We start from the raw sequence: 12,309 nt of genomic DNA on the forward strand, positions 1-12,309 counted from the left end.
AACTTCATTCCATGACTGGATCGAGAGGCATTTGCAGTGCTGCAGCTTTAGATTTTCTTTTCGCAGATAAGTAAGCCTGGGACCGAGGCTATGCAGCTATATAGTCAAGTCTACCAACCAACTGCAATCTACAGCCATGTCTTTCTCGCGTTACGTCTCGTCCTTTTAATTAAGGATAAACCTGACGCACTCGAATGCCACTAAATGTGACATGCCGACAGTGCCGAGGCAGCAAAGTGGGGACCGCATCTCTTATTTTTTTCCGTCATATGGATAATCACGGGGTGCCAACTTAACTCACGGACCTCCACCACTACAGCCTCAGAATCAGAATCAGAATCATTTTATTTGTCATTTTCCTATGTACTTGCATACAAAAGAACATGAAAACGTTTCCCCTCAGTTATTGGCAGTGCAACATAAAACATAGAGCCTATTTAAAAACACAAGCTAAAAACTAAAACCAAACATGGACAAACATTTAAAAAGAGCCCCAGTATGTATGATGACGTGCAATTCATATGGACAAGTTAAAAGTTACCAACACCACGCACAACTAAAAATAAATAAAGTGGCATGGTGCAATCCTTAAAAACAAAACGTTACCAGCACTGTTTTTTTTAAAGTGCTGTTGTGCATCCAAAGTGCATTTTCTGTCCAGTTCAGTCCAACGCTTCATTCAGTTTTGCCGGGGGAGGGGGGGTAGGGGGCGCAGTTCGTTTATGAGCCTCACTGCACTTGGGAAAAAACTGTTTTTCATCCTGGTTGTCCTTGCCCAAATACTCCTGTACCTTTTCCCTGAGGGTAGGAGCATAAACAGGCCGTGGGAGGGATGATGGGGGTCCCCAATGATGGTGCCTGGTGGCTCTTCTGGCACAGAGCTCTTTATAGAGCTCCAACAAGGGGGGAACAGAGGCACCAATGATCCTTCCAGCTGTCTTCACCACCCGATTCAGCTGGTGTTGTTCCTGTGCCTTGAGGCTGCGAACCAAGAGGTGAAGCTGTAAGTCAGGATCGACTCTATGGTGCCCCTGTAGAAGGTGGTAAGGAGGGGAGTGGAAAGGCCCGCCTTCTTGAGCCTCCGGAGGGGGTAAAGTCTCTGCTGAGCCTTCTTAATGATGGCTGTGGTGTTGATCGTGGAGGTCAGATCGTCTGCCAAATGCACCCCCAGGAATTTGATACTATTTACCCTTTCCACAGGGGCACCACCGATGGTCAGTGGTGTATGATGGCAGCTGCTGGCTCTCCTCCTAAAATCAACCACCATCTCCTTTGTTTTGTCCACATTCAGAAAGAGGTTATGTGAACTGCACCACTCTGTAAGCAGATCTACCTCCTTCCTATAGTCAGACTCATCATTTTTACTAATGAGCCCCACCACAGTAGTGTCATCAGCAAATTTGAGGATGTGATTACTGCCAAATTTGGCAGAGCAGTCGTGGGTCAGCAGGCTGAACAGCAGGGGGCTCAGGACGCAGCCCTGAGGCCATCCTGTGCTCACTGTGATGGTCCCAGATGTTTGGCCGTTGACTTTGACTCGCTGTTGCCTCTGAGACAGGAAGTTGAGGATCCAGGTGCAGGTGCCATGGTCCACACCAGTCTACCACCAGTACCACATAAGGTTTAGGCTGCGGGCTGAAACTCATTCCAATGACGTGAGCAATATTATTTAATTAATGCTTCACATAATCACAGGTTCAGGTTTTCGTTCACTAACCTTATTGTATATTAAATGAATAAACATTTTAATAATTTTATATACAACTAACAACACACAGTGAAAGTTGCTTGCAAATTGCGATATGTGCGTGCGTGCGTGCGGGGGGGGGGGGGGGGGGTGAGGAGCAAGGGAGGCAGCAAGGGAAGCGAAGCGAGAGGAGAAACAGACAGCTTTATTTAATTCATGCAGGTTTATTTATTTAAGATACAACAAGTTGCAAGTTGCGCTTTTTTTTCTTCCTGTAACCATGGTTTCAAAAGCGTAATGCCGTTGTTCCTGTCGCAAAAACGAGGGCGAGGCTTGATTTCATATAGGGCGTGCCAGATAGATTTCAGCCATCACATTTATTAACGTCGGAACGAAATTAAGGAAGTGTGTGTGTGTGTGTGTGTGTGTGTGTGTGTGTGTGTGTGTGTGTGTGTGTGTGCGTGCGTGCGTGTGTGTCCAACTGTCCATGCTCATTCAAGTCTGGAATTGTTTCTTGCCAGTGAGGGACTTGTACACCTGGCTGTGCAATTCCTTCCATGCGCTGTGGCGTGTTTGTGTGTGTGTGTGCGTGCGTGCGAGAGTCAGGTGTGTATGTTATTGCATGGTTATTGCATGTGTGTGCATTATTGATGTGTTTGTGTAAGTCAGCAGGCAAGTTTCTGTGTTTGCATTAGAGTGTGCATGCGTGTGCGTGTGCATGCGTGTGTGCACGCGTGCGCGTGCGCATGTGTGTCACAGAAAGAGATATTTCCCCAGTGCAATCTCCTGTAGCTGTTATGCAATATTTTATTTTTATTACATACAGACACCACATACAGTTTGTGATTTTGTGGGTGTCTGTACAGTATGTGTGTGTGCATGATTACGTGTGCATGCTGCATGCCTGTGTTCATGTACACTATGTCTATATGCATTTCTATACTCTCCTGAGACACAAACCAATGATTTGTATTGATTTCTTGCCAACAAAATGTATACAAGCACCAGAGCATATTATGCGCAGTACAACAAGCCGGGTGAAATGGCAGGTATAAGGAACTTTAACGTGACTGGAGATTTTCAGGCCGCGAAAATGTGAAATATGAAAAGTGTCCAGACTTTTTTTTTAGGTATAGTAGATGTGTGAGGGTGTCAGACTTTTAACTTTTTAAAGGTCTTTAAGTATGTTTAAGTCTTCCAGACGGTGCATGGTAGCATTAGACATTCTGCAGATCATCAGTCCAAAAGTTTCAGAGGTCATTCAGAAAAGCATTTATAAAACTTCAGCAACACAAATGGTTGGCAGCTTAAGACCAAACACGAACCTGGAATGCAAAGTACTTGCCAGTTACTGGTTATAAAAAAAAAGAACAAAATGAAATAAAAAATAAAAGCTCCGTTAATGTGAGTGACTGTTCCAGCAAAGGTTTTAGGCTACATTCAATAGGCCTATATCTCCCCACATTTTGACTGTAATGACCTTTTCTTTTCTACAGTTTTGTGTTTTAGAAAGGGCTTAATCAGTCTATACTAAGCATAAAAACCAACTTAATCAGTTTAAATGTTGTTTCTCTAACACGATCCGAGAGGCTTTAAGACAGGCTTTAAAGCTTCAACCATCCCCAAAGTTTCACTGAGCTTTAATTACAAGGATTCAGTGTCCTCCGATTACATCACTCTGGGGAATTATTCCACCTTGTTTTCACCCAATAAATCTCAAACTAAATAAAATGGTACATGTACCACTTTGGGATTACACGTCAGTTAATGTGTGCATACTAAATCCATTGCAATCCCCACCCACAAACACATTTGTGTTTTTGTTTTTTTGCTGTTTGCAGTAATTGTAAGCCATATCGTTGTGAGTGGACACACACACACACACACACACACACACACACACACACACCAAATGATGTGTGGGTGATGCGATGTAATAGATAACACATTACTGCTTGGGAGGGAATTGTGCTGTCTCGCTATAGCGCTATACCCTATACGCTATACGCTATGCACTATACGCTATGCTCTCGCAAACATATCTAGGTCGTCCTCAGACGAGCCCTCCATCGTCGTTTCCAGTCATCCCGGTTCTCCATACATCCGGCCAGTTTGTTGGTACTTTGCACTCCTGCATCGCTCTTGAGTACATCCACATATGTTAGCGTGGGGCGTCCTCGTGATCGATGCCCGTGTGTTGGTTCCCAGAGCACCAGTTTGCTGGCTGGCAGTTCTTGATGCCTTTGGCAGTGTCCTGCTAGTCTCATTCTCCTGGCTGCTATTTTCTGGCTCACTCTTGGTAATCCCTCATACAGAGTCTTGTTAGTGACATGTACAGTCATGCTGATGTTAAGCACTGCACGCAGCATTCTGGTGTAGCACCCGTCAAGGGACTTCTGCAGGGTTGGCTTCAGGGTCCAGCATTCACTGCCGTATAGGAGAACAGACTCCACTGTTGCGTAGAAGAAGCTGAGTTTGATTTGTCGGGGGAGATTGGAGTTCCATACACTGGTCATGCCATTCAGGGCCCTCCATGTAAGTGCCTTCCTCACTTTCAGACCTTGCTCGGTTGAGTTGACCCATGAGCCCAGGTACTTGAAGTCCTTGACTTCCTTCAGCACCGTGCCTCCTGTTGTTGTGAGAGGTGGATGTTCCGGTGAGATGTTGTAGGTGATAACCTCAGTTTTCAGCTGTATGGTCTGGTTCCTCAACACGTCCTTCTTCAGTCCTCGTCTCCCACTCTGCTACCCATGGGCGCTGTGGGAGTTTTTTCAGACTTCACCGCCATATTCTACAGTTTTCTCAGATACCCTGATGATGACCCTCATCTTCTCAATCAAACAGAGCAAATCATAACAATTCCATCCTGCCGATACTTGTGGTGATCTACCACCACACTCTCCTCTGGTGCGTTATCCTCTTAAAACAATGGCGTTTAAACAGGTGACGTGTCGCACTCAGAGCTGTGTCTATGTCTAACAAGAAAGCAGATCAGGCAAGAGTTCCGGCTATCCAGGCTTTGTCAATAATTGACACTGACGAACCCTAGCATTCTGGGGCGAATATTCAGTGAAAGTAGCAGATCTACATGCTCACACCGTGACATGTTTTGGGCTTATGCTGTAGACAGGGACGTAACTATACCGATATAACGCGACTGTGTGGGGGGGGGGGGCGGCCCAGAGGCAAGGGGGGCACACAGCCGCCCACCCGTGCCGTCTGTAAAATGTAATTATAATACAGAGATGCAATCACAGTTGAGTTGAACAAAGTTTGGCGGAGCCTGGTGGTGGCTGTTGCTATAGCACACACAGCCACACACCATACCATATGAATAGGCACACATGTGCGGAATGTGCCCCGGCTCCCCCAACAACTCTGTTAGAGCGTAGGGCTGTAGGCTAATAACGTGAAGGAAGTTAGTAGTGTCTGTGGTGCGCCGCGAGTGTCTCGAGTCCCGACAGCCAGGTCCTAGTAATTCATTTTCAATGAGACCTGCATTTATATTTTATCTGTACGCGTGGAGAAGTCTGTTTTGCGACAATGCAAGCGAATTTACATGGGCGCGGTCCCGTGAAATTGTCTACCGTCTACTTTTATATTGATGCCCGAGGGCCAGAAATCATGAAAGCAGTGTTTGAATGCCATAAAACTGTGCACACACATTCCCATAACATATGTTAATTATCCCTGTGTTTAAAATCGGTAGCGCTATAGGTTGCTAACACAGTTTTCGGTCGAGTTTACAGGCAACCTGATCTGATTTTACTGGGGCAAGTTTTGAATTTGTGGAGTAGAAGTACCAACAAATTGAAGACTGCCAGTCTGTAGTACTGTGTTTGTGTCTGTGCTGGGGTGAGTAGAAGATGGGGACTGAATCTGCAGTCCAGATTGACAGAAGGATTTAATTGAGGTTGTTGTGCATGGCACTATACTTGTTTGTATTTAGGCTTTGGGTGGTAGCTTTCAGAACACCCCAAGGTGAAGAAAACCTGTTAACTGTCAGAAACAAATGAATATCACGCGCGTGTGTGTGTGTGTGTGTGTGTGTGTGTGTGTGTGTGTGTGTGTGTGTGTGTGTGTGTGTGTGTGTGTGTGTGTGTGCGTGCGTGTGCTCGTGCGTGCATGCATGTCTGTACGTCCGCGTGTGTGCATGTGTTTGTGTTCAAGACAGCATGAACCAGAGCAGGACAAATAGTATAGCTCATCTTTCAACATGACATATAATCTCTGCTGTCCTTTCTGTCTCTTCGTTTCTCTCAGCCCTGTCACTCTCTCTCTCTCCTCACTATGACCCGCTCCCCTCTCTCCCTCTCACTCCACCACTACTCTCTCTCCTAAACTTTTGGGGGCCACTACTTAAGTGGTTTTCCATGCTGAGTCAGACTAAATTGATAGTGCGTGTACGGTAAGTCCTCTCCTCTTCTGTACCATTTTCACATCTCCATCATTCTTATCGTTCATCTTTCCTCCTCATCATTTTCTACTCTAGTCTACACCCCAAGTTGTCTCTATCCCTCTGCTCTCCACTCCTCCTCTTCTCACTCCCATCCTGTTCATAGAGCCCAGCCAGCAGTTTATGCTGAATACTTACCACTCAGCCTAAGCCTGCACTGGGCTCAACTTAGCTAATTGTTGGTCATCACTTAAATAGTAAGTTATTGATGCCGCTGCTTAATTACATAAAAGAGTCGGCAGTGACTTAATAGGGACATTAAAGTGTGAATAAAAATAACACCAAGGAATAGCCAGGGCTATCAGCCATTCCATAATATCAACTTCTACTTCAAAGTAAAAAGCAAAAAGCAAAAGAATCACAATAAATGGATACACAGATGCTCTAAAAATAACATGAAATAATTAAGGTGAAATTACATGTCCATTTTTACCATGAACCCATGTGTACATAAACACACACACACACACACACACACACACACACACACACACACACACACACACACACACACACACACACACACACACACACACATGGATGTCCATGTGAACAACAGAAACATTCTTGCCTGCAATTGGTTACATGCAGTAAGTGTTCACATTCCACCGGAGAGTCAATTTTACACTTACTTACCTCCAAAATAAGAAATCATGTTGGCAACCCCACAATACATGTCTCATTTCAGAGACAGAGAGATAGAGCCGGAGGGTGAAGGGGGTTGGAGAAAGATCGAGACAGATCGAGACACAGAAAGGAGAGGTCTATTAAATTGTACAAGTAGATGGGAGATTTCCTGCAGCAGACAGAAGCCAAGTATAATTTCTTGTGTGTGCAGTGTCCCTGTGAGTGCGAATGTGTGTGTGTGTGTGTGTGTGTGTGTGTGTGTGTGTGTGTGTGTGTGTGTGTGTGTGTGTGTGTCAGGCCCGGCTACAGAATGGAATGACTGAGGGTGCCCTCAATAATTCCCAGGGTGCACAATAAGTGTTTTTTTCTTTCGCATTTCATAGAGCTATTGCGCTGTTAAATGTAACGGCTAGGGTGCGACCTGTACGTTCCTCTGCCTCTAGAAGGCGCAGTGGACTGTGTGGGGGTTTGGAGAAGTCATCTGACAGAATAAGAATGGCTTGTCTGTGCCCAGCCCTGCACACATTTTATATAAAACACTGAACAGTATAGGTTATCATCCTGTAGCCATATGTTGATTGATTTAACAATGCAATAGCTGAATCCTGAAATAAAATAACATTTACTATAGCACTGCTGTTAAATAGGCCTATTTATTTAATTAAGTGGCCTACAATCTGCAAACTGTTAATACAGTATTCAACCAAACCAATTACCAATTAATCAATAAAAAAACTGAATTTCTGAAACTGCAGCATTTATTGAATTAAGTCAATCAAAAATGTATCCAATCATTAATCAATCAAACAAGTGTCAAGTGCAAACGTTTACCCTAACAGGCTATTCAATAATTAATCAATATATCAATATAGGCCTAAATCAAAAACGGATTTGAACTGCAGGCTGCAGCCCATGCTGCCCAGCCAAGACACAACATTTTCTAAAACAACAATTAAACAGTAAGCTATACAATCTATCTTTTAATGTGGCCATGAAAAACAAAAAAGATGAGATCGGAGAAGAGATCCTAGGCCTATATTGTCTCTGGTGTGTTACGCAGCTCGGCGGCTGTCAGTCAGTGTTTGTGTCTCTCTCTCTCTCTCTCTCTCTCTCTCTCGCTCGAGAGCTTACTCTACGAGCACAGTATTCCTTCCATAGCGAAGAGTGCATTTCATATGTTCCTTGCTGGATGCATGTCTAGCAAAACCTTTGTCTTTTTCCATCGCTGTTTTCCAGTTAGTGAAGCTGGTTTCAGTGAAGGCTTTGTCTGAATTTCCACTAGAACCGATATGAAATGGATAACAAAAGGCAGCATCAGAAACCACAGAATATTCCAGCCGCTCACGTTCATTATACCAGTTTCTGTTAAATGAGCGTGCTTTATTACAAAACGTTCGAGTTGGGTATGATTGTAGCACGACTACCTGTGCTGGTTTCTCCGTCCCCAAATCAACCGGCACACACCCAGCAGCAGCAGGGCATGGGCGAGGGGCCTGAGGCAGCGGGTGTGGCTGGCTCACCGGCCATCGGTGATGTTATTATTTCCATCGCTAGTGCTGCTACTTGCCTCCGCACGGGTAGTTGCAGTGCCAGTCTTTTCTTTATTTTTACTACCTCCTAAACACTTTCTAATGTCCATTTTCTGCTGTCTCTATGTAGGCTCCAGACCACAGAGACATTTGTTTTTCGCGCTTTCCACTTCCCGGTGGTGCCTGACTGCTGAGCAGTGGCAGCGCCGCAGCGGGCAAGTGGTTTTAAATTGGTATTAGATGGGAGCTCGCTGCAACGAGAAAGATACAAGTATTACTGGGGGGAAACTGTGTGTTTCGATATGGTTATTGTGATCTCTATGACAATTATAATATTCTGAATATATTTTTTATTATTTTTGGTATTTTCATAACTTTTCATAGAACATAAACATAAACCCCTGTGGCGCGTGCGTGCGTGCGCGCGTGTGTGTGTGTGTGTGTGTGTGCGTGCGTGCGTGCGTTCAATGTTTGGACTTTGTGTGTGTGCATTGACCAGCTCAAGCTACACAAGCGAGGTACTGCCAAGCTATTCACATATTGTACAATACAGGAAGATGATGGTGGCTGAAATTGACAGAACAGAAGAGAGAACAGAGAAGAAAGGGAGCATGTACAGAGTGGACTAAGGAAAAAAGCAGAGGGTAAAACAGAACAGGATTAACAGAAGGGTTGTAAAAACCACCCGCTTCGAATGTTATCAACCAATAATCACCAGTAGGTTACTCATATCAACTTAGGTCTTTTTTAACCTACTGCATGTGTAGCCTACTGGAAGCCTACTGTCTGGGATTAGGAAACATGGAAGTGAAACTGACTGGTGAAACTGGCTGGTGAAGACTGATATGAGGTTAGGGGACTTACATCGCTGGTTAAGACTGATATGAGGTTAGGGGACTTACATCGCTGGTTAAGACTGATATGAGGTTAGGGGACTTACATCGCTGGTTAAGACTGATATGAGGTTAGGGGACTTACGTGGCTGGTTAAGACTGATATGAGGTTAGGGGACTTACATCGCTGGTTAAGACTGATATGAGGTTAGGGGACTTACGTGGCTGGTTAAGACTGATATGAGGTTAGGGGATTTACGTGGCTGCTTAAAACTGATATGAGGTTATAGGGGACTTACATGGCTGGTTAAAACTGATATGAGGTTATAGGGGACTTACGTGGCTGGTTAAAACTGACATGAGGTTATAGGGGACTTACGTGGCTGGTTAAAACTGACATGAGGTTATAGGGGACTTACGTGGCTGGTTAAAATTAACATGAGGTTATAGGGGACTTACGTGGCTGGTTAAAACGAATATGAGGTTATAGGTGACTTACGTGGCTGGTTAAAACTGATATGAGGTTTCGTGGGCGGTTAAAACTGATATGAGGTTACGGGACTTACATGGCCGGTTAAGACTGAGGTTAGGGTTAGATTTAGAGTTAGGGTTAGGGTTAGATTTAGTCGGACAACGCGGCCAACGTCACGTCGGACGTCACCGCGCTTCCTAATCGCAGCTAAGATAGATAAGATAAGTATTGATAAACTAATCAACCTACTGGTTATTATCGGTTGATTTTCATTAGAATCTGCTATGTTAAACAGAGCAGTGCTAAACAATACAAAATACCAGTGGAGAAACTGGTATGATCTCAAATTTTAAATTGAATGTTTTTGACAAACAGAACTTCATGGCCACCCCTGTAGATAAGACCTATTGCCAAAGGATTCCACCATCTGAAGAATATACATTTAAATTAAACATTAGTTCGGATTCAGTACCTCTAAATTAGGTTTTATAATTTCATGATGTCTGTCTCCAATTCATTGTCAGTGGAGCAGCTCTGTCGCGCGATGACAACACCAAGGGATAAGTGTCTCTGATGTACGTCTTCTGACAGAATGAACAGGTCTAATATATATACCAGCTGTTACTTTTATGAAAATAAATAAAATAGCCACACCATTGTGCTGTCTGGTTGTGTAACACCATGGCAGATGGTGAATGCCAAAGAGCCCCCTTTACCATCTCAGTCTATACATATCTTTACTTTTGTATATTAAGGACCATGGTGCTATAAAATAAACAAAACTGTCAGTTTATCTGCACGTCCTCGTACATTTTTCTACTCGGTGGGTTTACAAATCGATCTGAACTTGCACACATGGCGATAGACAGACAGATAGACCATTATTGAACCCAGGGGGAGATATTGAGTTGCCAATGGCAGTACAACATTACCCCCCCTCTCCCGCACGCACGCACTTTTCCGATGAGTACAGTATACACTGTAAAGATGAAGGTTGCTCCGGGAAACTTGCGTCTCCCACAGACGTAATGTAATTGGGGAAAGCATAAATGTTGCGTATACGTTTGTTGCAGCATTGTATATTAACATTAAGTGCATTAACAAACACAACAACGGCAACGTTTTGAGGCCGAGATTGTGGGTTGAGTGGAGCCACGCATACTGCATGGTTTACTGCCGTGTGTTGTTTCCTAAGTAGAAGCCTACACACAACAAGCTGCCGGTGCAGCGGGAGGGAGAGATACAGTACATGCAGGCGAGTGAGCCACGTCAGAGTTGCTGCCATACTACGGATAAAACATAGAATCTTTGATAAGCATGTAAACGATACACTCAACTCACGATACGATACGTAACACGATATGAGGTTCACGATACGATTTTTCACGAGATAACACAATTATATTCCAGACAAATGACTTTTTCTTTTTTAATGATTTATCTTCCCCCCCCAAGCTTTTTTCACAATTTTTATTTAACTACATTGCAAAAGTAGCATTACTTTTCATGTAAAATTACTTAATTTCTGTGCAACAACTGTAAACATGCTTTCATGTTTAAACCTATAGCTCGAGTTAACATTTCTTCTTTTCTTTGATCATGGCATCTTAGGATAGATGTAGACCTATTTGACAGTGCAGAAACATAATTGCCTACCATCACCTGTGACACAGACACATACAGTTCCCCTCTGCAGGCCTCTACTACTGAAAGTGACTGCATGGAGTATGTCTCATTTCTCACCAAAAGCACGTGAATATGAAGGAATATGATTACATTACACTCGTCATTATCATGTGTCAGTCATTCTCATGTGTCAGTCATTCTCAGCTAATGAGATGCATTCGAGCACAGAAACATCAAACGCATTATCTCTATGTGCATTATTCATTGTGATGTACAGTTACTACAGTATATTGTATATGAATGTAGAAAGCACAGAAATAAATACATTCTAAGATTATGGACTCTGAGGGACAAACACACAAACACACATCAGTGCCAATGTTCATTCCTCCCACACAGTCATGCACTCACCCATTTCATGCCTTAATCAATTCTAACCGTGAACATACCTATAACCAATCAAAACCGTCAATTAGCAGTTAGTCAATCAGGTGATGGATGGTTTCAGTTCTAATACCATGACGTCAACAATCCTGCATGTTTTAGACTGATGAGGGACATCTGTCTGACACTTTGAATTAAAACATTAACTTCTCTCTACTGTGTTGTTTTAAAGCAATAATATGTGACAAAATATGTTCATTCTAAATAATCTGTAACCAGACCACTATCCTAGAATTGATTGCATTTTAATACTTGGAGCTCAATGTGAGAAAAGGCAACTGGATTACTTATCGGAGACTAATTTTAGACCAAATTCATATCAGACTCAGATTATGCAATGATGCATCCGTTCTCGCACATTTCTCCAAATTATTACTTAAAAATCAATGGGTATCGATTCATGACTCAAGTCCAAACATTGATGGTTAGCCAGCCAATATTGACCTGAATTTCCTGAAAAAAACAACCTGCTTATAGTTTGACCTCAGAAAATGTCAGGCATTGACATTTTATGTCTCAGTAGGAAATTGTATAGTATTGTCTGGTGAAGAAAGAAGAATGCCAAGATAATGTCACAGAGACACAAAGCTGGTCTCTCTCTACAGCCCACCACACACCGGCTGCGTCCCCCGCGC

The sequence above is a fragment of the Protomyctophum parallelum genome, assembly GCF_964188405.1.
Source record: "Protomyctophum parallelum genome assembly, chromosome: 17".
Classification (NCBI taxonomy): Eukaryota; Metazoa; Chordata; class Actinopteri; order Myctophiformes; family Myctophidae; genus Protomyctophum; species Protomyctophum parallelum.